This window comes from Papio anubis, chromosome 5 (assembly GCF_008728515.1).
Source record: "Papio anubis isolate 15944 chromosome 5, Panubis1.0, whole genome shotgun sequence".
NCBI lineage: Eukaryota > Metazoa > Chordata > Mammalia > Primates > Cercopithecidae > Papio > Papio anubis.
Window position 1 is genome coordinate 159,987,167 of NC_044980.1, and position 27,595 is coordinate 160,014,761.

General features: G+C 36.6%; 1 protein-coding gene across 4 annotated transcripts in view; it reads left to right on the forward strand.

The window, feature by feature from the left end:
- Positions 1-27,595, forward strand: part of TENM2 (teneurin transmembrane protein 2) — a 1,283,414-nt gene that overhangs the window by 358,653 nt on the left and 897,166 nt on the right. The window lies entirely within an intron of this gene.

Below are 27,595 nucleotides of genomic sequence, written 5' to 3' on the forward strand. Positions count from 1 at the left end.
CTCCTCCCATTTATTTACCTATTTAATTATTTATTTATGTCATTATGGACTCCCGGATATCTATGTTATATTTTGGGTTCCAAGCTAATACTATTTTATTTACTTTTTTGCTCAAGGTGTTCTAGCTTTGGTTTCTGGGAGCTCCTGCACCTGACTCCTATGTCCCTTTGCTATACACCCATCATTGTGGGGTTTTTTGCTTTTTGTTTTAAGCACTTTCTTGCTTTCTGGAACTACTAGATACATTTCTTGACCCTATCCCTAGAATCAGCCATTTATTTAAAGGGCACTGGTTTCTTTACCCTGAAAAATTGTATTGGACACCAACATCTGGGTGCTAGATGTGCTCCTGTTAGACCAATCTTTGATGTGATATGTCCCATTTTCTGTTTGATTAGGTGTTAGCTTTAATATTGGCTTGCCATTGAGAACTTGATATCTCTCCCATACAATACGGAGGAGCAATATTTTGTTTTATTTCCATATATGCTCCATATGAACTTTAGGCTTTGCCTCCAGATATTTTGCTTTATCTACTAGCACCTCTAAAATCAGATTCATATAACTTTATTTAAAAGGCCATACTTTGTTTTCATTCAAGAGAACAGAGCTATCTTCTGCAGTCTACCCAGGTGTTAGGAAAAGATCAGAAATCAAACTGTAATTGATAACTAAATACTTGTACTGCATTTTTTTAAAAGTGAATTAACACAAGAAGTTTGTTCCTTAATTTAAGATCATTATAAATTAAGTTGCTTTAAGACAATTACATTTTGTTTTTATTTTCTTAAACCCTAAGTTATGATGGTCTACCTTTTGGTAGATGAATCTGAGAAATGTCCTACCATAGTGAAAGGCAGTGGGCTTGGGATGGGCAATTTCACTGGGAAATATTATTTATTATATTACAAAAATTACCACCATCATAAAATACATTCATTTTAGAGTGGAAAGGAAACTTAAAAACTCTCTCCTCTAACCAATTCATCTTAATTTTGAATAAAACGACTTGCCTAAGCTCATTCATTTATCTAGCTGCCAAACAGGATCAGAATTCAAGTGTCATGAGATGAGTTTATTCCATCCAGATTAGAAGAAGTTTAACTCCTTCAAGAACTTATATATCAGTTATATATATTATATTATTTATATATTGCTATATTACATATATATATAAAAAACAGAGAATACACACACACACACACACACACACACATTGCAGAGATATGAAACTGACTCCATAAAGCATTTTGGAGATAATATATATAGCAGAGAATACACAGACACACACACTCACATATATATTGCAGAGATATGAAACTGACTCTATAAAGCATTTTGGTGACTGAAGGCATGGCCATCTGAATTGCATTTGCTATTTTTACCTTAAATTCACTGACTAGAACCAAGAAATGTTGAAAAGAAATTCATCTCTGCTTGGAACCAAATGTACTAAGGAGAAATTAACTTATTTAAGGAAAAAAAAATACACAGCTAACCAGGCTGCTTTTGATGATTCACCAAGAACACATCCTTTGAATGATACCAAAAATGAAAATAAATGTTTTCTAAAGAAAGCCATTAATATGCTTGCATTGCCTTTACCCTTTCTAGCAATCAGCCAGGAACTTTGGATCTAATAACTCAGTGTCTCATTCCTGTGGTTTCTGATTCTTGGGATTGGTGACAAGGAAAGACACCATGGAAGCTGGGGCACACCAGAAACTTGAGGAGATTCAGATGTCATAACTACTCTTTAATTTATTGGAACTGCTTTCCTCACTTCCTGGAGTCCCCACAGAAAGCAGTGTGACAGCCACCTGGTGACCCCCTTTATCTGAAGGTGAAGGTGGGTAAAGAATGCCCATTTTGAGCTTCCAAAATCAGTCTTTGTCTTCCTAGTCTTTCACGCTCTGAGATGAGGATGCAGAAAGAGAAGGTAAGGACGTGCAACCTTACAGAGTACTGCAAAGACAGAATCTCTGCTTTTCTAAGCATCTTCCTATTGCATTGCTGCTGAAGAGAATTTTATAGGGAATATAAAGTCTCAAACCCTTACTCTCCACTGTTTGCCTCGTCAGGGCTATTTCTCTGGGCTTTGGACTCAATTACTCAAAAGCAGACATCATTAAGAATCTCAGGAGGTGAGCCCATGGAAGCCAGGGAGGATGACTGTCAGCTTGCAGAGTGCAGTGTGGCAAGCAAGCCTTCACATCTCGACTGCATGAGAAAGCCATGCTCACAGGCCCTCTCTCCATTCAGCTTTAGTGGTTGCACGTGTCCATCAGCCTGTAGCTGAGCACAAGGAAAAGCATATAGCTTTCACTGGGGACAAAAGTGTTCTCAAAAGTGTGTTTAACTCACCTTCAATCATACATCATTTACGCACCCGGGGTGTTGAGTCTGGGGAACATGAACATACAGAGACGACAGAAAGAAAATTGGTATCAAAAAGAAAAGATCTTATTTAAATTATGTTGCGATTGTTGTTTTCTTTGTTGAAGATTCGAAACTGCTTTATGAGTGGGAGAATGAACAGAATACTTGAAGAGAGATATGAATACAGAAGTCGCTTTTGGTAAAAATAAGGTTTTTTAATGGCATTTATAAATTTTTATTAGCAAAATTTTAAGTAATTCACATAGGCCCCACTACTGCAAAGGAGCTAATATTTCTGATTCCTTTAAAAACTACATTTGGGCAAACCCAAATAACATGAATCAGAATCTCAATGTAAGAGGGAACGTTATCTGGCAACCCGCTGACCCTAGAGAACTTCTTTTTGAGAAGAAACTTTTTTTTTCTTATCTCTGAATATAATCTGATTAGCTCTGATCATTTAATTCAACAGAGTAACATACAGAAAAAAAAAACAAAACAAAACAAGTAATCAGTAAAAGGAAAGCATAACATGTATTTTACCAAATATCTGGTTCCTAAATAAATTCTTCCAAAATAATGCAGCAGGAAATACGGCCTAAGGAAACGTGTTATGACATTTTGCCAGGGATGGGACAGAACAACATGGCCTAATTGTGAAGGATCATCTACCCAAGTCTGCCAAATAGCAAGTTACCTAAAGAAGTCATTTGAGAGCAAAGTATTTTTATCTATTTGTTTAAAGAGGATATTGAACTACAGGAAAGGATCTCAACTCTTTTTTTCCTTTCTTGAACCAAATGCTTTGAAAAATGACCATCAAACAAGATGCATTTATTACATTACAGTTAGTTAATTTTCTCATCTTAACTTATCAATTATAGGTAACTGTAACTGTCAACCAGAATTTCTTATCAGCATGAGATGGCTCCTGTTCATACCTGGAACTGCTTTTATTCCAGAGGAGAGTGAGGAAAGTAATGAGCTACTTTATTTGGTCTGCCCAGTTATTTTTATTAATAAACTGCCCAGTTATTTTATTAATAACTGCCCAGTTATTTTTATTAATATGGTTTATCCATGAAATCTGTTTGAAATGTACAAATGCTTTCTCTTAGACTTTTTAAGATATTAAAATTTGCTCTCGTGCCACATATTGGTAAATAGGCAAAATAGAGTTCTCTGAGGTCATTTCATCCTCCAATAATCAGTGATAAATTGCTCTTGTAGCCTTTGTCAAGAACTGTGACGGTTCTGAGATTTCACCCTACTTGTAAGCTAATGAGTCTGCCAGTTTCATGGATGCTGGCAGAAACCATAAGCCTCCTGGGTCAGAGACAGAGGAGTTTCATACTCACAGCAAGGGATGTAGCCAGAATATTGGCATTTGTGCCAGTTCTCCAAGCCCCAACTATTTTTTTTTTTTCTTGAGACAGGATCTCACTCTGTCACCCAGGCTGGAGTAGAGTGGCATGATCACAGCTTACTGCAGCCTTGACCTCCTGGGCTCAAGCGATCCTTCCACTTCAAGCCCCCAGAGTAGCTGGAACTACAGGTGCACGCCTCCATGCCCAGCTAATTTTTTACATTTTGTAGAGACAGAGTCTTGCCATGTTGCCCAGGCTGGTCTCAAACTCCTGAACTGAAGTAATCCAGACACCTTGGCCTCCCAAATTGCTGTGATTATATGCATGAGCTATCACCAAGCTCCAGCTTTTACAGAGAAACACGAGAAAAGCCAGATCATACCTGTGTGCACAGTGAGGTGAATTACAAGAGAGAGAGAAAAAAAAAAAAAAAAAAAAAAAAAAAACCCTGTATGTAAAAAGACTGAATTTTTTATAATGGATAGTAAGCATGCCTGCTCCTGTGCTCCAAAAGAGATATTATCTTGATCATCCAAGTCTGTAATAAAACCTGTTCTTTGCTATGGTAGAAGGCACTATCTTTGTCTTCTATGGCTGTTTGCTATGCAATTTGCTCTGAAAAGATAGTCCAGACCCAAAGCAGTCAGTGCCTCTGCTTGCAAAATGTGCAGAAACAAAGGAGAAGCTTAGAGAATTGTCTCCCAACAGCTTCCTTATCGATAAATGTAGTTTACATTGGCAAATATTTTCATTGGCATAGAAAACACATTAGATTTATTACCAAGGAAATGAAGTTAAAATAATGTATTTATCGTCTGCCATGTCCCAGCTACTTTACTAGGTACTAGAGTTGCAGTGGTGAGAGCATGCTGGAAAATCTAATGGGGTACAAAGAAATGGTAAAATAATTTCTCACATCTACTTCTAAACCTCTTTCTTCCTTCCATCCTTCCTTCCTTCCTACTTTATTTTTTTCATCCTTTCTTTCTCCCTTCCTCCTTTCTTCCCTTCTTTCATTTTTTCTTCCTCCCTCTATCCTATCAATCGATTTATATTTACTTATGAAAAACCTTCTATGTATATACCCAGCACTGTTGTAGGTGCTGACAACATAGAAATAAATTAGACAAGGTACCTTCTCCCTTCATGGAGATTGAATCTTGGTAATTAGCTTTCATGCAGGTGATGTCATAAGACTAGGACAGATGGAAACACAGAGCATTACCCAAAAGAATCTACAGGGGCAACCACCAAACAGTCCCTCATGTCCTCTATGCCCTTTGAGAAGAGAGAAGAGAAGTGATCGCATCCACAACTCTGCCAGCAGGCAAAGGAATGTTCCCATATGCCTTTTAAACTAGACTAGACTGCGTGTTGTGCGGGAACATCTCCATTATAATAGTCCTGCTCAGAGTTTGGGAAAGAATTGTTCAAATCATACGGGAGGCAGTTCTTTGAAAGCCCCAGCTAATGTTAAAAGAGAAAACAGATTTACAATCCGAGGCCAGACTTAATAATACATAACGAATTGCAGCTCTGTTTGGGAATCCCCCTAGGTACCGTTCCTAAGGATTCCGAGTGTTTAATTGAAATTTCTTCTGGGACAGTAGTAATCATTCACTTAAGCATTATATTTATATTTGTGCGTGAAGGAAGGAAGTCAAAGGGCTAATAGACCGAGTGAGTAGAATGGCTGCTTTCAGCTGCGGGCCATGACGAGCCGGCAATTCTCCAAGGGGCGCTTATCCTGGCGACAGCTTGCTTAGGTTGTTCTCCGGGGACTGTGGGAGGAGGACGGCGATGTGACTGACAGCTGTTTCTTCCTAGACTGAGATAGAATACATGATCCCAGTGTAGCCTGTTTAATCAAACTATTTCAGTCTACAGGATTAAAAAAAACCTCATGATGGAAAAGTATTCCGGTAGAGATTTATTCTTAGAAAGGCTATTCTTTTTACCCTGATGGTTAACACAGAGTGTTTTAACCCCAGGGGACTTGTGCCTTCATGATTTCCAAAGCAACGTTAATGAGTAACTATTATTCTAGGAATATTTCAGCCACTAAAATTGGCGATGGAGTCAAAATGAAAGTCATGCCGTTACAATAATACTGCCTCTTGGCATCGTCAGATTACCCACCCTCTTTCAGTTCATGTTCTCACTGAATTGCATTAACTTCAACTACCTTATTCCATGTTCTGTAAGTCTTAAGAGTTTACCCCATTGTTGTTTGCTGGTTTTTACAGGTACAATTTTCACCTACATGCACAGAAATACTTACATTCAACTGGTTTAGTTTCTTCATGGCTATATTGAGGTATAGTTTACAAATTATAAAATTCCCCCACTTCAAGTGTACAATTGAATTATTTTTAGTAAATTTCCAAGCTGTTGCTTCCTGAGTTGCATTGCCACAATCCGATTTTGGACCACTGCCATCACCCCAACAAGATTGCTCATGCTCACTTGCTCCCAATTCCAGCTCCAGGCATCAACTGGTTCAATTTCAACATCACATTGTCATGGTAGATGCACGTCATCTAATGGATCTAGGTATAGTTTCCTCAGATGTGAGCTATAGTCTGTATGTTTGAATACAGTAGCTATTATTATCCTTATTTTATAAATGCAAAAACTGGGATTTATAGAGACCAGGAAATATACCCAAGGTCCCAAACTAAGAAGCTACAGGATTTGAACTTAGTTTATTCTGACTCCAAAGCCTCTTTGCACTGTGCCACATGATCCTTCGTGGTCTGAAAGTAAGCTAATTGTGGATCTTACCAGAAATTAGAGATTACTCAAAAATTATTCTTGTTATTATTGTGTGTGTGTGTGTGTGTGTATATATATATACACACATATATATATACACACACACACAGTATTTCTCTTTTCTTATTTCTCAATTATCTTATTGTAATTACTATATATACACACATATACTGTATGTATACATGTATATATATCTGTATATGTATATATACACACACAGAGAATATATAATATATGTGTGTATATGTAAATATATATATATATAGCCTGTTACTTTTTTAATTTTGGTGATTGTGTTAGTGTTTGATAGCTAACAGTGTTCTGATACTAGCTTAGGTAAGAGTTATTTTCTTTCACATTAAAAAAATTATGCTATCACATCTTTTCTTATATACATGAAGACATCTCACCAAAAATGGCTGTATTGAAAGACAATATTGCCTATATTTAAAAAATTATATTACATATTGGTCAGCAAATTATTTATGTTCAGATGAATATTTAGGAATGCTTGAATTTTTCAGAGTTTTAAAATTCATAGTACAAATAATCAGAAATCTAACATGTGGCATATCAGAATGGTGTCAAATTATATCAATATGGACTCGTTTTAATAGTCAGATTTAGTAGACAGATTTTAATAGTCAGTTGCAAATACATGATGCTCCAGCAAAGGTGTAATCGGGCAGTGAGAACTTTTTTGGAGCTTCCAAAATCTGTGTCTGAGTCCCTGTTCTTATGCTGGCCACTTTCATGTCCTTCCTTGGGTCACTTAATTTCCCTGGTCCTCCTTATTTGATACAAAAATGAGTCTGACTAAAGGGTGGTTATCAGCATCAGCCAACTCACAATAGGAAGTCAATATTTTATCTTTTGGATCACTTAGTTGTATACCTTTCCTATAAAACACAACTTCAAACAATTCAATACTTTCTGCATCATTTGGGATAAATTTAAGTGATGGAAATATGAAAACCTATATATATAAATCCCATATATATGATATATGTATATAACCCATGCATACATATACAGGACATGTGTATATATGTATGTGTGTATATATATCCGATCCATATATATATGGGATATATAGATAACCTATCCATATATATATATACACACACGGGATATATATACATAAGATCAACCACAATTAATTTCTTATTCACATGAAATTTGAAATCAAAAATGCTAATGACTGGGTGCATCTCCTCCAGGTAGTGACTCTGACAACAAAGTGTCTTTCATCTGGTGACACCACCATCTTGAAGCCACCCTTGCATCATCAGGGAAAGGGAACATGGAGAAGTTTCATGAGCTTTTTAAGCTCTCTAGTTTTTAAATGACACAAATTACTTCTGCTTCACAAGAACTAGACACATGGCCTGACCTGGATGCTATGGGATCAGGGAGCAATAGCTCCTGACTGGGCATAGCCACTTTGCAGTGACAGTTCTATGGAAACGGAAACACTAATTCCAGTGAACAGTTAGTTCTCTCTGTTACTCAGGCTAAGTCTCAAAGCAGAACATGTAGAGCTGATCCAAACCGGAAGCTGAATGGAGCCTTGGACATTGGAGTTGTTAGATACTGGGGGACAAGGAATGGTGAATAACTTGGTTTATTTGCCTGTTGATGAAGGGATGGTCCTAATTAGCTGTTTTCAAAAGTTTGCTGGCCCCAAGTCATTATTTAAGGGGCAGCTATAATCAGGTCCTCACCTACTGCAGGCCATCGCAGAGTCCCCAGGGATCTGGGAACAACAACAACAACAAAAAAAAAACAGTTTCAAACCACTGGATAAAATTGTTTTAGGACTCCCTCTCTCGACATTCTCTGATTTAAGGTCTTTAATGTCTCTCTCTCCTGTTTTATTTTTTAATAAAAGTGTATTTAAGTGATCAGTGAAGAAAATCTAGAGCAAAGACTGTAGACTGGCAACTTAAAAACCTATTTAATTTGGACTGTCCTTTTTCAAATTTTATTTTTTGCTATCATTTATCGATAGGTAAATATCACATAAAATGTAGATTTTAGACTTTTCTAGAAACACTGCAAGATCTAGCAACATAAGCTCCACCTTCTTGAATGACAGAAGTCTACTGGAGCTGAATAGCAGCTGCTTTTCACAAAGGGACCTGCACTTTTTCCTATTTTTCCACAGGCCCCAACTATTCCTTATTGCCTTCTACACTGGCTGAGTTAACTCCTTTGTGTTAACTGCCTTGATTTTGTAAGTCATTTGAATTTGCAAAATGTGATCTAAGGAAAAATTGCGTGACCTTGTTGAAATGTGTATCTTTTCCAGGTAAGCAGATAATTATTAAACACTTATGAGTAAGAATAAATTGAATCTTCAATTATTCTTCAATCTATTTTGCATAGGAAGTTTTGCCACGTGACCCTCCCCTTTTTGGAAAATATTTGTAAAATAAATTTTCCAAAAGAATTGCTCCCCCCATTACCTGTGTTGCTCCCTTTAGCCTTTGGACTTACAGGATTTTAGGCTTCTGCTCCAAATTAATTTAAGTAGTGATTTTCTCTTATCAGACAAAGGATCTAAATAGCAACAATACATATGAGAAAAGAGATGATAGCACAATTTTTATAAAAAATTTGGCAATCTTCTTCTTAGAGTTGTAGCTAATAATGTCTTTGTGAGGATGTGTAGTCAAACTCTGACATATGTCATGGTTGTCAAAGTCGGCATTAACGCAAAATAATAAGTTATTTAATATAGGATTCAACTTTATTATTTTTTCAAGTAAGCTGTCTATCACCAAGTTCTGAAGTGGATTTCTTTAAAGTCTCCCTGTCTCCAGAGAAAAAGGGGAAAAGGCAATGTGTCCCTGGACAGGATCTATGACTCATTACGTCAATCAAACCCCACTTCAGAAGGGAATAAAGAGATTTGTATCTCAAAGCAGCGCATAACGACTCCTCGGCTTTTCATTTCATATTTATGAGCGGTTTACTTTGAAGTGTTTATCAGCCAATGCGCAGAAACATGAGGGAGGCTCGCCCGAAACCATACTCATGCCTCTAATCTGTGAAATGCTTTCTGAGCAGACTGGCTCATCAGCGCATGCCATGCAAAAATAAATACATAAATAAACTTTTTGTTATTTGAGGTCTTGGAGCCACGTCTTTATATAAACTATAAAAAAGGGATAAATGGTGCTGAACGTTTTGAAATTGGTGTAACACAGGAAACTTGACTCGGTAATGTGCAGGGGGGTAGTCGGGGGGGGCAGATAGTTTATTGCTTGAAATAAAACCTGATAGAATGCAGACAAGTAAAAATACACAAATTTTTACATACATTTCCCATCTGATCTAAGACTTTGAGTCTGTCCAAGTGACCACATGATGGCAGTGAATAGTATATGGTGTTTTATTTAAGAAAAATTTTTTTGGAGATGTTATTTTCGGGATGGAGAGAGAGAGAGCACTGCCAAGATGTTGAAACCAACTGAATGAAATCTGTTTTATAATTTTTATCTGTACTAGTATCCCATGCATATTGTAAAATAAATAAATGTGTAGAAGAAAAATGGAAGATGAAGAAGAAAGAAACATAAAGTATACATTCTTGATGAATGGAACTAGGACATTCTCTCTGCTTTTCATCTACCTGTGTTATATGTTAAGCAAACTACCTGTGTGTTTATTGAGCAACTACTATGCTAGATCCTGGGTTTACAAGGGTAAAGACCAGCCAGAACTGCCAACGCAGATCTGGCGTGGTGGGAGAGGATGCCAAGTCAACAAGTCAATGTCTATGTGGTGTCATAGTTCCTGAGACCAAGGGACACTCAATTCTCTACTTCTTTAAATTACATCTCTTGCTTCTGTGCTCATGGCTCACTGATTTTATCCAAAAAGAATGTTTAAAGGCATAAGCCTAATTCACTTTAATAATCCACAAATTATGTCAGTGATTTGAACAGTTGGGAGAAAATAAAATTTAGGACTCCATAAACCATTCTCTTATAAAAAAACAGTTTCATTTCTTTTTGCCCTTTTTCTACAGATTCTCTAAAGAGCTTTCCCTGCACCCGGTCCCCTGAACCCACCCCCATCTTCCAGTACTCTAATTGGGAAAAGTGGCTCTATATCTAGTCCCTGGCTAGAAATGCTTAATCATAGAAGTTTAAAGCTGAAAGTCTTTATATTCTAGAAAGCATGGCTTGTGAGAGTATATAGCCTTTGAAGTCAAAAAAGAGAGATGTTTGAATTGAAGTTTCCCCACCTACTCGTTATGTGGCCTTAGGAATATTATTTCTTTCTTTTGAGCTGTATGCCTTCTTCATAGTTTTGTTCTGATATGTTTCATGTAGAGTGTTTATAAGTCTTGACACATAACACATAATCAATAAATATTAAGTCATAAATGTTTGTTGCATGAAGGAATGAATGAATGATGCCATCCTTTTCATGCCATCTTTTTACTTTGAAAAGAATCTGAAGCCTCGGGGGATTAAGGACACATATTTGCCATTGAGTACAGGTTCTCTAAACGACGAAGAAATAGTTACCTCTCCCCTACACTACCCCCACCAATGTAGGTGGAGTGAAAATAAATTATCAGGAATAAGATACGGTATTGTAATTGTGTATTTCTGTTTATCTTACTTATTAGCTTGTGAGATCCCCAAAAGCAAGGACACAGATTTTCTATGTTTCCCTGGTTGCTTCTTAGCACACCTTTCTGTCTATTTGTGGAGCCAAATTGAACGAAGCAGTCTGAAACACATACAGTGGTGCCCATGGGTCTCTATGTGCAGTATAATGGCAACTATTCTTGGGGAGACTTAAGTACAAAAAAGCACACAACCTGCCAGATATGCAGGAAAGTCAACCAAAGCCTTTGTGGGGTGTGTTTCTGATAATGCTGATGGATAGACTTTCTGAAAGGACTATTCTGATTTTCTTATCTGAATGGAGATTGAACACACTGCACACAAGAGAAAGTGATTTGGAGCCAATTCTGAGAGAGAGGAAATTGAAGCAAGAAATAAGTGTTTGAAATAATAATCTGCTGCTGATCCCTAAATAATCTGAAATGAGAGCACAGGAATTAATGAGGCTCCTAACCCCTTGTGACACAGGAATACCAGACTTGTGCCAGTGACACAGCAATTTCCCTGGTGGTCTGCTCATGAGCTGTGAGGGAGCAAACAAAACCATTGTGTCCTTTGAAAGCAAAGCTATCTTAATAAGGGAAATGTGGCTTCTCAGATGAAAGCTCACAAAGTGCCAGATAGTGCAAATGTTTTTCATAAAGCACCTGGAAAACCTCACCGAAGAGAAACATCTCAATAGAGAACAATTGTCACATTGGGTTTAATTGCCCGTCATCCTAGAGATGTAGCAGTTTTGCTGAGAAAAGTTGGCATTTTAAAAAAGAAGCAATCTAAAAGAAATGACCCCTGATTTTTTTTCTCTCTCTCTTTTTTATAAAGGCAGGAAGATGGCCAGGTGCCATGGCTCACATGTGTAATCCTAGCACTTTGGGAGGCCAAGGTGGGCGGATCACCTGAGGTCAGGAGTTCAAGACTACCCTGGCCAACATGGTGAAACCCCGTCCCTACTAAAACACAAACATTAGCCGGGCATGATGGCGGGTGCCTGTAATCCCAGCTACTTGGGAGGCTGAGACAGGAGAATCGTTTGATCCCAGGAGACGGTGGTTGCAGTGAGCTGAGATGGCGCCACTGCACTCCAGCCTGGGTGGCTGAGCGAGACTCTGTCTCAAAAAAAAAAAAAAAAAAAATAAAAAAATTAAATTAAAAAAAGATGCAAGAGGGATGCACCTCTATTCTAAGCTCTGTCAGAGATATGCTTTGTGACTTCTGGAAAGCCCAGAAACCTCCCTGTTTTTTGCTTCTCAGGGGAGGTAATTCTTGTCACTTCCCGTGGAGGAAGTTGCATCCTAAGGCAGTGTGCTTTGAAAAACTCTTTGATAAACCTCCTCTCTGAATTCTAAATAGTAGAAGATAGCAGAGTCACTGGATTCTGGGAGATATTTTGAAAAAAAATGAGGAAAGGCCAGGGAAGTTGCTTGTAATGACTAAACAGTTATTGGGCACTGGGTATGCCTTGCCAGAACCCCTGGGAGGAGGCCAGGCGCTGTCTCTTCACCTCTAAAAAAGGCCAAATGGCCAGAGCATTTGATGTTTATGCAGGGGAGTACATTATTTGTGCATTCCAGGATGATATCAATAATGGAACACGGTACAAATTTCTCATAAGAATCCTTTGAGAAGGTTGGTGTTTTGATTCAGAGTGATTTTGGCCTTCCATACACGTGAGAATTTATGGAGGGAACAGGGCTGCATTATAACTTTCATAGGCCCTAGGCATTTTTGCCTTCTCAACCCCTTTCTCCATAAAAAGATATTTAAAATTACATTTCTCCACTGCCTTAATATGAAGGCAAATGTATTGCTTTTGTATATTAAAACATCCTCTCTACCCTAAAAGTTTATTTCTTTTGATTTTCAAAGAACTTAAAGCTTTTTTGTGGGTGCCTAAAAGTATTGTGGGCCTTATAGTACCGAGCCTATTGTGTCCAATGGATAAGTTGGCTCTGGGAGAAAAGCTTTGTTCAAGTCGACATTTTAAAAAATCTAAATGTAGGAATTCCATTATTATGAGGAAAGAGGCCTTGTCTTAAAGATGAATATCTTTATCTGACAAAAAGTAGAAATTTGTAACGTAATACTAATTGATTACTGTGGATTCAGAATTTGTAGTTATAACTTATAGTTCAGGAATAACATGGTCCACATGCAGCACAGAGCCCTCGTTGCTTTGACTTTTTCCCCCTCATGCAAGAGCCATGCTTTTTGTTTGTTTGTTTTGTTTTGTTTTGTTTTTTGAGATGGAGTTTCTCTCTTGTTGCCCAGGCTGGAGTGCAGTGGCGCAATCTCAGCTCACTGCAACCTCCACCTCCCAGGTTCAAGCGATTCTCCTGCCTCAGCCTCCTGAATAGCTGGGATTACAGACATGTGCCACCACACCTGGCTAATTTTTGTATTTTTAGTAGAGATGGGATCTGGAACTCCTGACTTCAGGTGATGCACCCGCCTCAGCCTTCCAGCGTGCTGGGATTACAGATGTGAGCCACTGCTCCCGGGTGAGCCATCCTTTTTAAGAACAGTGTTTCCACATTGCATTTCAAATTGTCTCATTTTTTAAAAACTCAATATAGTCACCAAAATTTAATTATTTTTTATGTGAATCAAGGCAAGGCTAGTGAATGATGACTTGAGTGTTATGTGTGTACAATAATAAATTTGTTCTCATATGTTTTTGAAGTTTATTAAATTTCGAGTAGTCCTTTGATTCTGTTCTTCAGTTGTACTAAAATGCCTGATCTATGCATTCTCACACTCTTCCAGATGTCGCTTCTAAGCCTCCAGCACCTCCTCCTCATCTTCAATCAGAAACAAATTTCCAAACCACATCTACCATCTACACATTCCCAGCATCTGTGCCCACATACTCCACCTTATTGCCTATCACTATAAGTGAAAAACTACTACTGTTATCCCAGATAAAAAATTCACCTGTGTGCAAGTGCAACATCGCGGTCCCACTGGTCTATTAGAGGTTTCTCCAGGAATTCTACCTGCCTGTCTCCTAAATGAACCATTCTTTCATTCCTTCTAGCACAAATACCTGCTGTTCTTTTCCCTGACTTACATTCACCCACTTCTTCTACCAGTTACTGCCACATTCCTTTACTACAATCTGCAGCAAATCTCAGAGGAGCTGTCTCTCATATTGCTTCTGATTCCTCTCCCCCATTTTTCTCATAAACACAATCCAATCAGACTTTCACATATACCCCTCCACATAATTGCTCTTGCCAAGGTCACCAATGATTACTATGTTGCTGCATCATAATTGTCCATTCTCAGTTCTCTTCTTAACGACCCATCAGTAACATTTGAAACAGTGAATCACTCCCTCCTCTTTGATACACTTTCTTCATTTAGATTCCATTCTACCACACACTTGTGGCTTTCCTCCCACGCACAGGTCACTCTTTTTTTTTTCTTTTATGGTTATTTGACCCTTCTGGTCTTATGGTTTCTCTTTCCATACTCCTTTACTGCTTTCTCTTCTTCACTCCAAACTCTTAATAGGAAAGTGACCCGGGACTCAATTCTTGATATTCTTTTCTATCTACGTTTATTCCAAACTGGTGATCTTCTCCAGTTCCACAATGTTAAATAGCACGTATATGGCAATGACTCCCAAATCTATATCTTGTATATCAGATATCTCTGATATATTCAGCTAACTGATCAGCATTTTCACTTATATGTCAAACACCCAAAGCAAACTCATGTCGAAGACTGAAATTCTGATCTGCACACACACACACACACACACACACACACACACACACAGAGCTATTCTTACAGCCTACCCCATTTTAATAGAAAACTCTTAGTTTTCAGTCCAAAAATGATGTCACTTCTAACCCTTCTGTTTCTACCACACCCCACATGTAATCCGTCAGCAAATTTCAAGACTGTGGACCCCGCCACTCTTTCCATCCAGACGGGCTCTAATCGTTTTTCCCATGCAATCCTAAAATGTGTTTAAAGTGGTCTCCTTGATTCGGTTCTGCCACATTCCTTTACTGCTCTTTGCAGCAAATCTCACAAGAGCAATCCTTTTAAAATGTAAATTAGATGATGTCACCTTTCTCTCCCAAAACAATGCAATTGCTATTTCACTGAAACCAAGGTCCTTAAAATCACCTCCAAAGTCACACAGGACCCAGCTCTCTCCTTAACTTTCTGATGTCTTCTCCTAAGGTTGTAACTTTATTCCCTTCATTCCAGCCACAAAGTCCCCCTTACTCTTCCTAGAATGTGCCAGGCATGCTCCTTCCTGGGATCTTCGCACCAACGGCTTCCTCATTCTGCAGGTATTGAAAAGATTAAATTTCCCAATTTACTTAAGTATTTGTTTAAAGTCACTTTATCAGTGAACTTTCCTGGATCGCATTATTCAAAATATTCACAAATGGCCATGCACTCCTCTGCTTTCTTTTTTTTTTTTTTCTTTTCATAGTACTTACCACCTTTTAAGATACTACATGCTTAAGTTTAATTAGATTCCATTTGTCAATTTTTGCTTTTGTTGCAATTGCTATGGGCATTGTTGTCATGAAACCTTTGCCAGTTCTTTTTTTTTTTTTTTTTGAGATGGAGTCTTGCTCTGTCACCCAGGCTGGAGTGCAGTGGCCGGATCTCAGCTCACTGCAAGCTCCTCCTCTCGGGTTCACGCCATTCTCCTGCCTCAGCCTCCCAAGTAGCTGGGACTACAGGCACCCGCCACTTTCGCCCGGCTAGTTTTTTGTATTTTTTAGTAGAGACGGGGTTTCACCGTATTAGCCAGGATGGTCTCGATCTCCTGACCTCATGATCCGCCCGTCTCGGCCTCCCAAAGTGCTGGGATTACAGGCTTGAGCCACCGCGCCCGGCCCCTTTGCCAGTTCTTATGTCCAGAATGATATTGCCTAGGTTGCCTTCCAGGGATTTTATAGTTTTGAGTTTTACATTCAAGTCTTTAGTCCATATTGAGTTGATTTTTGTATGTGGTGTAAGGAAGGGGTCCAGTTTCAAACTTCTGATATGACTAGCCAGTTATCCTAGCACCATTGACACCATGGAATACTATGCAGCCATAAAAAGGAATGAGAGCATATGAGCCCTTTGCAGGATCACGGATGGAGCTAGAGGCCATCATCCTTAGCAAACTGAGACAGGAAAAGAAAGCCAAATGCTACATTTTCTTACTTATGAGTGGGAGCTAAACAATGAGAACATATGAACACAAAAAGAGGAACAAAAGACACTGGGGTCTACCTCAGGGTGAAGAGTGGGAGGACCGAGAAGCAGAAAAAAGAACTATTGGATACTAGGCTTAGTACCTGGGTGATGAAATAATCTGTATAGCCAACCCCAGTGATACGAGTTTACCCAAACAAGAAACCTGCACGTGTACCCTTGAACCTAAAATACAAGTTTTTAAAAAATAAGTAAACCCATTATATCCAAGTACCTACTGTAGATAAGGCACTCTATCACCCTAAAAAAGGTACTACATACTTAGACATTATGTTAACTGTTTATTGTCTATTTACCTCAGCCAAAATAGAAGCTCTGTAAGGGCAGAAACCTGGATCTGTTTTGTCTGCTGATACATCCCAAACCCTTAGAACCAGGCTTCACATTTAGTAAGCACCAATAATATTGGTCATATGAATGAATGCATGCACTAATGAATAAGGTTCTTTACCTTTGTTTTTCCAGCCCAAGGTCCCATTCTTTTAGGGTCTATGCCTCTTCTCATGTATTCCTGGCTCCCATATAGTAGGCTGTCTTTCTGTTCATGGTATCCTTCATTTATGGTGTGAGATAATGACATAACAATGTATGTTAGAAATGAATATTCATTATAGGAAAAAGGACCTGAAAAATTTATCCTACTGGTTCTGCTGCTGTTTCTACTACAATGATTACTCTGCACTATTTTCTAAAATATTTTATTCAGGACCCCCTATTCTGGTTACACTGTTAAGTGTTTTCTAGTCATAGATAACTTTTATCTCAATAGGCTTATGAGGATAGGTATTACTAAGCTTGCTTCATAAATGAGAAAACTGGAGATTGGGAGTGGAAGTTTAATTAGATTGCGTACTATCAAACCATAAGTAGTGGAATAGGAATTCAAACTGTGGGCTACTCGCTTCTAAAATATTCTTAACCACAGATATACACAGTCTCTCACCTAGGGAACAAAGTGCATGGGTTTCCTGGCAGTATATCAGTCATACTGTGGTTTGGTCACATGTATTTTTGCTCCATAACTTTAGCCCAAATTGAATGGAACTTGAAAAGACATACAAATGAAGGTATTTCTATGTAGTGCAATTGAACATATGAGCAGGGAAATGCTGAGTGATGTGACATAGTAGACAACATTATGATATCACAAATAATTTAAAGTATGGAATTAAGATAGACTTATCCAAGGTTTTTATTTTTTAAATTTTTTAAATTGATTTTTTTAAAAGAAAGTCATAGAAAAGTACAGAGAAGAAAGCAAGCAATGAGCATCACTTGTAATTAACGAGTGTCAATATTTTGTCAAATTTGCCTCAAATTCTCTTTTTTTTCCTAATTGCATTCTTCTCCCTCCATCTCCAGAAATAATCGCGATTAAGAATTTGATGTGTATTTTTCCAGTCCAAACTTATCTCTTTGCTATGTATGTGTCTATAAACAACATATAGCACTCATTATATCTTTCTTATTGTGTTTTTGTAACTGGACATTTGTAATTTGATATCTATCTCTCTTAAGACCAACACTATTATTTCTAATAATTCTCTACTCCTAAAATTGCCATTGTGTGGCAAATGATGGCCAGAGTTGAAGGCCTTAAGTTCCTTTTGTCACTTTTTCAGGAGACTTTTTCTATCTAAACATCTTTTGTAACAAGCAATATATGAACAATGTTATTTAGCACATTTAACTCTGTCAACGGTTTTCAGTGGATAGTGTGAAGATCTTTTTTAAAAAATCATAACTCGATGCCTCTGGATATGCTGAAATCCTCATGAAACTGTTGTCTCTATTATATGTGAATACATCCATCAAGTGTTGATAGTAATGGTTGTAAGGTCCTTTGGTTTATAGCTCTAAACACATTGGGAATGATATATTTTAGTGGAGAATTAGTCTCTGGCATTGCTGAAACTGATTACTTATAGTATCACTCACACCATGTATATAACAAGTGCTGATGGTGTAGTATTTCAGCTGTGATGACATAAGAATTTTTTTTAACCTTATTGAGCCAGCTTCTGCCTTCTATTCTTGAACTCCTTTTTGACTTTGGCTGTGTGTGACTCAACAACTCTCTGTAAGTCAACAGCTGCCAGATGCTAAGTGTAATTAAGGCTTTACATGTATTTGTAACCTACGACATGTGTTTGGAAAACAGGAAGCAAGGTGAGAAAGGAAGAAAAGGAAAACTCTTGACTCAGTTTCAATTATCCTCTCCCTGTTTAATGGATGCTAACAGGCACTAGGAAGCTATGATCTGGCCTTTTTTATAAGCTCCATGGCTGGAGGCTTATTATGGTTTTAGACGAGTATCTACATCCCAACTGTAACTGGTGATGAAGCAGTTGATTTAAAAGAATTATTTTACAAACAAGAGTATATCATTAACATTTCCCCTCAAATATTTGTGGTCTAATATACAGTATGATTACTTACTGAGGCAAAGTATCTGCTACACATATATTCACCTGCTGATAGACTGTGATCCATCCATCTCGCTAGATGTCAGAATGCAGATGAGTTAATTCACTCTTGAGATCTAGAATAATTCTTCTGTGATAGGAAAGTCAAAGTGTTTTCAAAACATCAAGTACCTGATGGAAATAGGCACCTTGGTGAGTGCTGAAAATGCAAATGTCATGTGCCTTTTGGTTAATTTCAGTAATGTTAGCAGTGTCTCTACTGATATCTCATATTTTTTTTGTATTTTTATGGGAAAGTAAGATATTGTGTTACTTAATGGAGTAAATATTAAATATATCTAAATACATGCAGTTTAACTAGAAACTGCATTTTATTTACATTGTGGCAGAATAAGCTGAAAATAGAATCCCATTTTATTGCCTATCATTTTGTAGTTTTATACTTACTATTAATAGTAAAATAATAATGATAGTAAAATAATAATAGCTCATATTGATCAACTTGTTGGGGTGTGTGTGTGTGTTTGTTACACACACCTACACACATATTTATTATATGTGACTGTAAGAGGCAAGTACCATTATTCTCTCATTTTACAGGTGAGAAAATGGAAACAGGAGTATTAAATAGCTTGATCAGAACAACAGCAACAAAATAGTCCTCACAGCAAGTAAGAGAACTCTCCATCCAGGCAGACTTTAAAAAAAAAAGATAGAAGAACAAACAAAAATAAGCAAAAGTCAGAAATCTGAGCATTGAACTGTAAGCCCACAGTAGGTTTTCATTGTGAGCAAAGACTGCTACTAGAACGGCAATGGAGAAATGACCTGAGGCTTAGAGCAACAAGGACATGAAACTGAGATTTCTGTAGTAAGCCAGGAAACCTAAAAAGAGGTGTGTTTAACCCTACCACATGCACATTGCCTGTGTAGAATCAAATACAAATTTTTTAGCAGGCAAGAATCCCAGTTTCGCCCCGTGTGATTTTTGAAAATTAAAATAAACGTGCATATCTAAAATTTAATATAATTACGTATGTAAGAAAACAAACCTTCATAGTTAAGTGTGAGCAAGTCCATAAATAATTGATCTTGACCTTTAAAGTTTTAAAACATTAGAATTTATCATATACATAACTATTAACTATGTATAATAGAAAAACTAAACAATTGAAAAGCAATATCAATTTTATAATGAAATGCAAATTGTTGAAATTTAAAAAGTTTAGAACATAACAGTGAATGTGAATTCAAGCACAATTAAAGAAATACATAGACATAACTGGAAAAATAAGAAGAAGAAATTAGCAACAGACCGCACAGAGAGAAAAGAGATAAAAATACAACAGAGGCATTTAGAGAGAAAAAGGGTAGCATAAGATCAACTGACTTTAGTTGGTGAAAAGAATAGAGTATGGAAGTGAATAAACATGTAAAAGAGGCAATGACTGAGACTTTTTTATATTAAGAAATCATGAGCCGGGCGCGGTGGCTCAAGCCTGTAATCCCAGCACTTTGGGAGGCCGAGATGGGTGGATCACGAGGTCAGGAGATCGAGATCACCCTAGCTAATATGGTGAAACCCCGTCTCTACTAAAAAATGCAAAAAACTAGCCAGGCGAGGTGGCGGGCGCCTGTAGTCCCAGCTACTCGGGAGGCTGAGGCAGGAGAATGGCGTGAACCCGGGAGGCGGAGCTTGCAGTGAGCTGAGATCCGCCACTGCACCCAGCCTGGGCGACAGAGCTGGTGACTCCGCCTCAAAAAAAAAAAAAAAAAAAAAAAAAAAAATCAATAGAGGCACCAAATATATCAAGTAAGATTAGAACTCTAAATAGACTGGTACAACATACATATTGTAGTCCCTAGAGCACCACTAAAAAATACGTGAAAAGATAGACAAAAAGCCTAGACAAAATTTAAATGAAAATTTTAAATAATTTATTAACTCACGACAATTTAGGCAAAGAAACACAGAGGGAGGAAAATACAGGGAGCACAAACAGGGAAACATAAATAATAAACCTAAATCCAATCATATCAGTAATTATATTAAATATAAATTGACTAGCATACCAATTAAAAGACAGAGGTTGTCAGATTACTTAAATAACAAGACCTAATTATATGCTGTCTACAAAAGGCATATGTTAAATGTAAAGACAACAGAAAAGTTGAAAGTGAATAAATGGAAATAGATGAATCACACATTTATTGTTCACAATAAAAATAAGAAAGCTGGCTTGACTGCTTTATATAAGGCAAAATAGACTTTAAGATCACAAGAATTACAAGAGAAAAAGATGAACATTTCAAATTGATAAAAGGGTCAATTTATTCTAGAGATACAAAAGTCTATGTGCCTAATAACATAGTTTTACAGTGAGAAAGAGAAGGAATACAAGACAAAGCAAAATTAACCAAAAAAAAAAAAAAAAAAAAGGAGGAAAGAGAAAAAAAACAAAACTGCAGATTTAACTCTTTTCTCAGTAACTGAAAAACTATCTAGACAAAAATATAGGATATAGAGAATTTGAAAAACGTTGTCAACCACCTTGACCTAGTAGACATTTATAGGACACTACACACAAGAATTCTAGAATCACATTATTTTTCAAGTGAAAATTCTGCAATATATTCTATATGTTGGGCTATAAAATGTCTCAATAAGTTTCAAGATGGAAATCCTGGAGAGTTTGTTTTCTGTCCACCAAGTATGTAATTCAGAAATCAGTATCAATCAGACAAGTACCAGATATTTGGAAATAAAATTACACACTTCTAAGTAACCTATGGGTCAAAGAAGTAGATGAGAAATTTAAAAATTTTGAATGATTTGCATGCACAATACATTCAAATTTGGGGAGTACAGATAAAGAGGAAAATATTATAGGTTTGCATAATTACTTAAGAAATAAAGAAAATATTTCAAATCAGTGATCTACGTTGCTACCCCAAGAACCTAGAGAAGGATGAGAAAACAAAACTCAAGTAGAAATAAATAAATAAGCAAGATAAGAGCAGAAATTAGGGAAATGGAAAATAAACAATACACTAAATTAAAGCCAACAGCTGTTTGAAAAATCGATGAAATAAAACTCCAGTAAGAATGATCAATTTAAAAAGAAAGAAAGGATCCCTCATATCAAAAATGAAAGAAAGAATATTGTTATAGATTTACACATATTAAAAAAGTCATAAATGGTTGATGAAATGGACAAATTCCCTGTAAAACACAATTAATATTAGAAAGCATATATTACCTCAAAAGTCTTTATTAGGACCACCATATGTTGATGATAAAATGTTCAATCCATCAGAAAGCTATAATGCTAAACTCATAATATGTACCTATAAAATAACCTTAAATAGACATAGAGCAAACATTGATGAAACAGTAGTGAGAAACACCCATCACAGTAAGAAATTTCAATATATATCTTACAATTATAGACAGGACACGCCAACAGCAGATTAGTAGCAATGTATAAAATGTATAGCATGAAATGCTTATAATAATAAAGAAGAATGTCTGAACATTAAAGACATAAAGGATCAAATTTTGAAGGTATAGAAAACAACAAATGAATGAACTCAAAGAAAGAAATAATTTGTATGCATAAGGGTAGAAATTAATAAACTAAAAAACATACAGACAGGAGATAGAGTCAGAAAAGCAGAAATTTTGTTCCTTTGAAAGAAAAAGACTATTATTGGTAAAACCAATTCAGTTAAAAAAAAAAAAAGGCACAAATAAATATTCTGAGGAATGAAAATAAAGACAGTATTCTACAAATCCAGCAGAAATTTTTAATAAGCCTAAACAATACATGGATAACCTATTGTATTTATGTCAACCTATTTGAAATTATAAATGAAATGGGCACGTTCCTGGAAAATTTATTGTTCCTAAATTTTCTAAATCAACTCACTACAAAATGGAAAATAGTAATAATTCTATATAAAGAAATAAAGCAAGTTTCTTCCTCTGTAGACTGATGATCATCATAATAGCTACATTTGTTTTGTGGTTATTCTGATGCAGGCAACAATCTAAGCATTTTCTGCTGCTTTATGTCATTCAGTACCCTCCTCCACCCTGTGAAGGTAGGTGCTATTTTTCTGTCCATTTTATAAATGAGTAAATGAAGTCAGCAGAAGTAATTAATTCTCAGACTATCTGGTCAACAAGTATTTTTAAAACAGACAATCTAACTCCTGATTTTCTTAACCTTAGGCTATATGGTGACTGTTTTGTGGGGCTGCTTTTTTAATTAAAAGGGAAAACTATATAAAAGCATTTAGGACAGTGCTTGACACATTTTGAAGCCCTAGTAAATGTAAACTAATCTAGTAGCCTTGCAGCTAACTCACTACTGTCCTCTTTCCCTCTCTCTCTGATGAAAACAATTGTTTAGGGAGGCAGAGTCTCATAGAGTCAGGTGAATGTACATGTTTGTAATGTTCTCACATAGGATAACTGATTGGTATAGTTTTTAATACTGAAATTGATTTTTAATCTTGTTAGAATTTTCATCAGCAGAAAACCATCTCCAACTAGCCAAGCTCCTGGACATTTCATTATTCATTATGAACTGCCAGTTTTTCAGTGGAACCTTTGTGTTGTGGCTGATTTTGGGTTTTCCAAATTGGGCATTGTTCAGATTTCCCGCTGGAATGGGAAAATGCCACCACACCAGAGGAGAATGCCACCTTCGTCTTTCTCTTTGAAAATTATAAGCTTACAGGAAAACCTAGGATACTGGAAAGTCTCCTGTCTTCACTAGCCATCTTGGTGTTTCCTTGATTTAGAATGTGTTTATTCATATTGGAATGGTTCTAGTCACAAATTGTAAATGTTTGGACACATCAGAAGACATTTATATAGATTAAAATAATTAGTCTAAAAGTTTACAAACATCAAAATATCAATCTCTTAGGTGTCATACATTAAAAAATGTAATTCTTAAAGTACACTTTTGAAATACAAATATTTGACTTTAACTTTTATGAATAATAATGCATGTACACGTACTCTGTTGTTTTAAGCCAGAGGATTTTGGGTGAACAGTTTTATCAACATTGGGAAAATATCTAAATATGTAAAAACAGATGAACTTTAAAAGGGCATTAAAAGAGAGTTTATGTGAAGACTTTCAGGATATACAAGCATAAAATATTAGTATTCATAAATAGTTCCTTCGGTGCCTTCCAAAGTGGTGATCAGTGGATATGTAAATATGTAGGCTTTTATATTTGTATAAAAATAATATTTTAGATAATGTTGATAATGGTTTTAAACTGATTATTTTGTATGGCTTACACATATCTATAATTGCTCAACATTTAAATATAGCATATTTAAACTAAATGTGAGATAGCAATTTGGCATTTCATTTTGATTTGTCAAACAGAAATAAAATTATATTTTATCACTTATAACTGCTACATTTTGCTTGATGACATTCTATGGGCAAAAGCTGAGGGCCTCATGTCAAATTACTTCAATTTCTTTGATAAAAAGCACTATAACATTATAATTTCTATCTTTTTCTTAAATATCTGCTAGAAAAAAATGGACTCCATATTCATTCTTGACTTTAAAATGTACGCTCTAACATTTGCACAAGAAAAGTGACCCATGATGTTTACAAGGGATTCTCTTTGTTTTAGGATGAATGATTTTAGAAAAAGCCCACTTAAAAAAGGAATCAATGTTCAAAAGAATGAATATTTCAAATTAAATAGTAAAAATAATTTATTACAACTATATCTTGAAAAAAATAAACCTAATTTTCAAAACTATATTTCAGTTTATGTTTACTTTTATTTACTATTAGAACTATACATATTTTGCATAGTTCAGTTTAAATTTAATATTATTCACTATTTGAATGATACATATTTTTTTCAAAATGATAAAGAATATCAGTTTGGGGGTGGGGCATATATATTCATGTTACAGCAAAATTGTTTCATTGTACCACATTATATCTTTCCCTTTAGGCTTGCATTTTGCAGCAGGATCATAGAGAGTCATTTTTTCCAAAAAATATTTGATGAGTTCATTAATTTTCCTAAGGGCTTCTCATTCACCTTTTATTTAAATAATTATCATTGCTCATTCAAGTTGAGATTTTCTTGGTACGTGGTATGACCAGTGATTTTTTACTATATCCTGGCCAATTGAAATATTACATTATGAAACCCTGGATCATATTTAAATCTTCTGTTACAGTAAGCCTCTCTGACACTGAGCCAATGGGAATACTGGGATACTGTGTCTTGACTACCAGGTGAATGTAAAGGTCCATCCACTGTGTGTACTCTGACAAGGTGGGGAAGACGGTACAGTGAAAGAGTGCTGCTTCATTGCTGCAGGGCAGAGATGGGTTTTTAGAACCCTCCCCGCCCCCCACCCCCGGCCTCTGCCGATGACAACCTCATTGAGAGGGAGAGAGTTATCTCCTTACCATTCCCCACAAGTCCCCTTCTGATTGTGTTGGTGAAATTAGATTTAACATTTAGCCTTCTCTGCCCTCAGCAAGGAGAGGGAGGGCTGGGGATAAAAGTCCAGGATTCCTGCGCTGCTGGTCTCCACGGACAACACTTGGTCTTTTAAAATTTTACCCTGGTGTGTTTGTAGAAGTGTAGGGATGGGGCTCCTTGCTATAGCAGGCTGTTCTTGGGGCTTGTTTTGTCCACTGCCATTTCCAATTTTCAGGTTTCTCTAGCACCAGGTTTGGGACACATGAGGCAAAAATAAATCCCAGGGAACTCGCCACCATGTAGTTCCTGCGGCTCCAGGACCCTGTTAAATCTACCTCCTTCCTTCCCATTTCTCAGAAACTGCTTATGTGGTTTTTGTATGTAATGTCCAGGGTTTTTAGCTGTACTTAGTGGGAAAAGTAGACAAGGGGAACAATAAATCTTGGTCCAGAACCAGATGTCTGTCAAATCAGATTTTGACGTTCCCATCATCGTGAGCACACTATTTCTATCTTCTCTTGTTAACTGGCTTAATTCTGTTAGATTTTGGTTATTCTGTGACCTTTTTATGAGCTAATTTTTTTTTTTTTTTTTTTGCATACTTTTTGTTGACTTCATGGAAATCTGCAACTTCCCAAGCTTTACAATCTAATTACAGATTGGCACCATATTACTTTCTGCTCTCAGTAAGAAATTACTTACTTACACATTGATATGGTAGTTAATATGAGAAGAGCTACTAGGAGAAAGTGGGCAGGGATAGGTGAGGATTAATTTTATAAGTGGTCATTCGTGACTATTTTCATGTTATTACAATTTTATTTCTCTGTATAAAGTTTCTTCTCTTAAATTCAGGGTACTTGCATTATAAACATTTAGACAATGAGAGTTTTCTGTATTGCATTCTCACTTTACTACAGTTAACTTTTATCTTCTTGCCCTTGTAGTAGAAAAATCTGTTCCAATGCTGACATTTTCAGTGCTATTTGTATATCCTGGTATTACCATGACATGATAATTCTGACTTAACTACATATGTGCTTTTCCTAGTTAAAGGTTATTTCAAAGTTGGTAAAAACTTATAAAATAAAGCCATAATCACAATGCACATACATATATCTCCTTAAAATTGCATCCCAAATAGAATTAGTGGGTGAAAGGATGACTCTTGAATTCTGTTGTGAAATTTCTCTCTAAAAAAGGCATGGAGAGGATCTGGATTATACAATGTGGTTACAATCAGGAAAAGACAATTTAATGTCCAAGATATTTATCAAGAGAATTATTTTCAGACTTGTGTTCCCCTCTTTTGATCACTGAACAGTTTTTAGATGTTAACATTCTTTCTTAACCTTAAATTACACTAAAATTGCTTTATGTAAATATTATAGATTACATGTAATCATTTATCTATAAAAATATTGATTCTGGCCTCGATAATGTACTCTGGGGCCACACTGGGTGAGTTACTGGCAACAGCCATGGAGCTCGTCCCTGAAATAAAATGCATTGGCACATCATCCATATGCACTTTAATCAGTGCTATCGGGAGACTAGAGGTAGATAGAAGATAAATAATAAATACGTATTCCATGAATACTGATATATTGTGCCTCCTCGTTATCTTTCTGCAAGATAATAAAGAAGAAATGAAGGGTTCATGGCTTTCCACTAGAAATCTTAGCTTGGAGAATCACACGTTGAGTAGTTTCTCTCTTCCATTCAAAGCTGCCACGGAGCTTACTAAAGACTTAATTGTGCAAGATGAATTAGGGCAAAATCAGTCTTCCATCGATGAGCAAAGTAAGTGCAAAATGGTAAGTTGAGCTGGTATTAAAGATGCTTCCATACTAACTTACATTCTGAGAAGTGTGTATAGAGTGCGGGGCTTCATGCGGTAAGATAAAATACATGGAAAACAATGGTTGGAAATCGATCCATATAGAGGAATGTTTGGAAAAACTGAGTGTGGTATGAGCAAACTGAAGTAGGTATGTGTGATAGCTTCTCAATGGAGTAAATCCCCAGTCCTTCGGAGCATTCACCCCAAACTAGATGAACAGCTGGTGAACAGGCTGTGAAGGCATGAGGCTTGGACCACTAGGTGACCTCCGTGGCTTCTGTTCTTTTTTCTTTTTTTGAGACAGAGTTTCACTCTTGTTGCCCAGGCTCAGGCTGGAGTGCAATGGCGTGAACTCAGCTCACCGCAACCTCCGCCTCCCAGGTTCAAGTGATTCTCCTGCCTCAGCCTCCCGAGTAGCTGGGATTACAGGCATGCACCTCC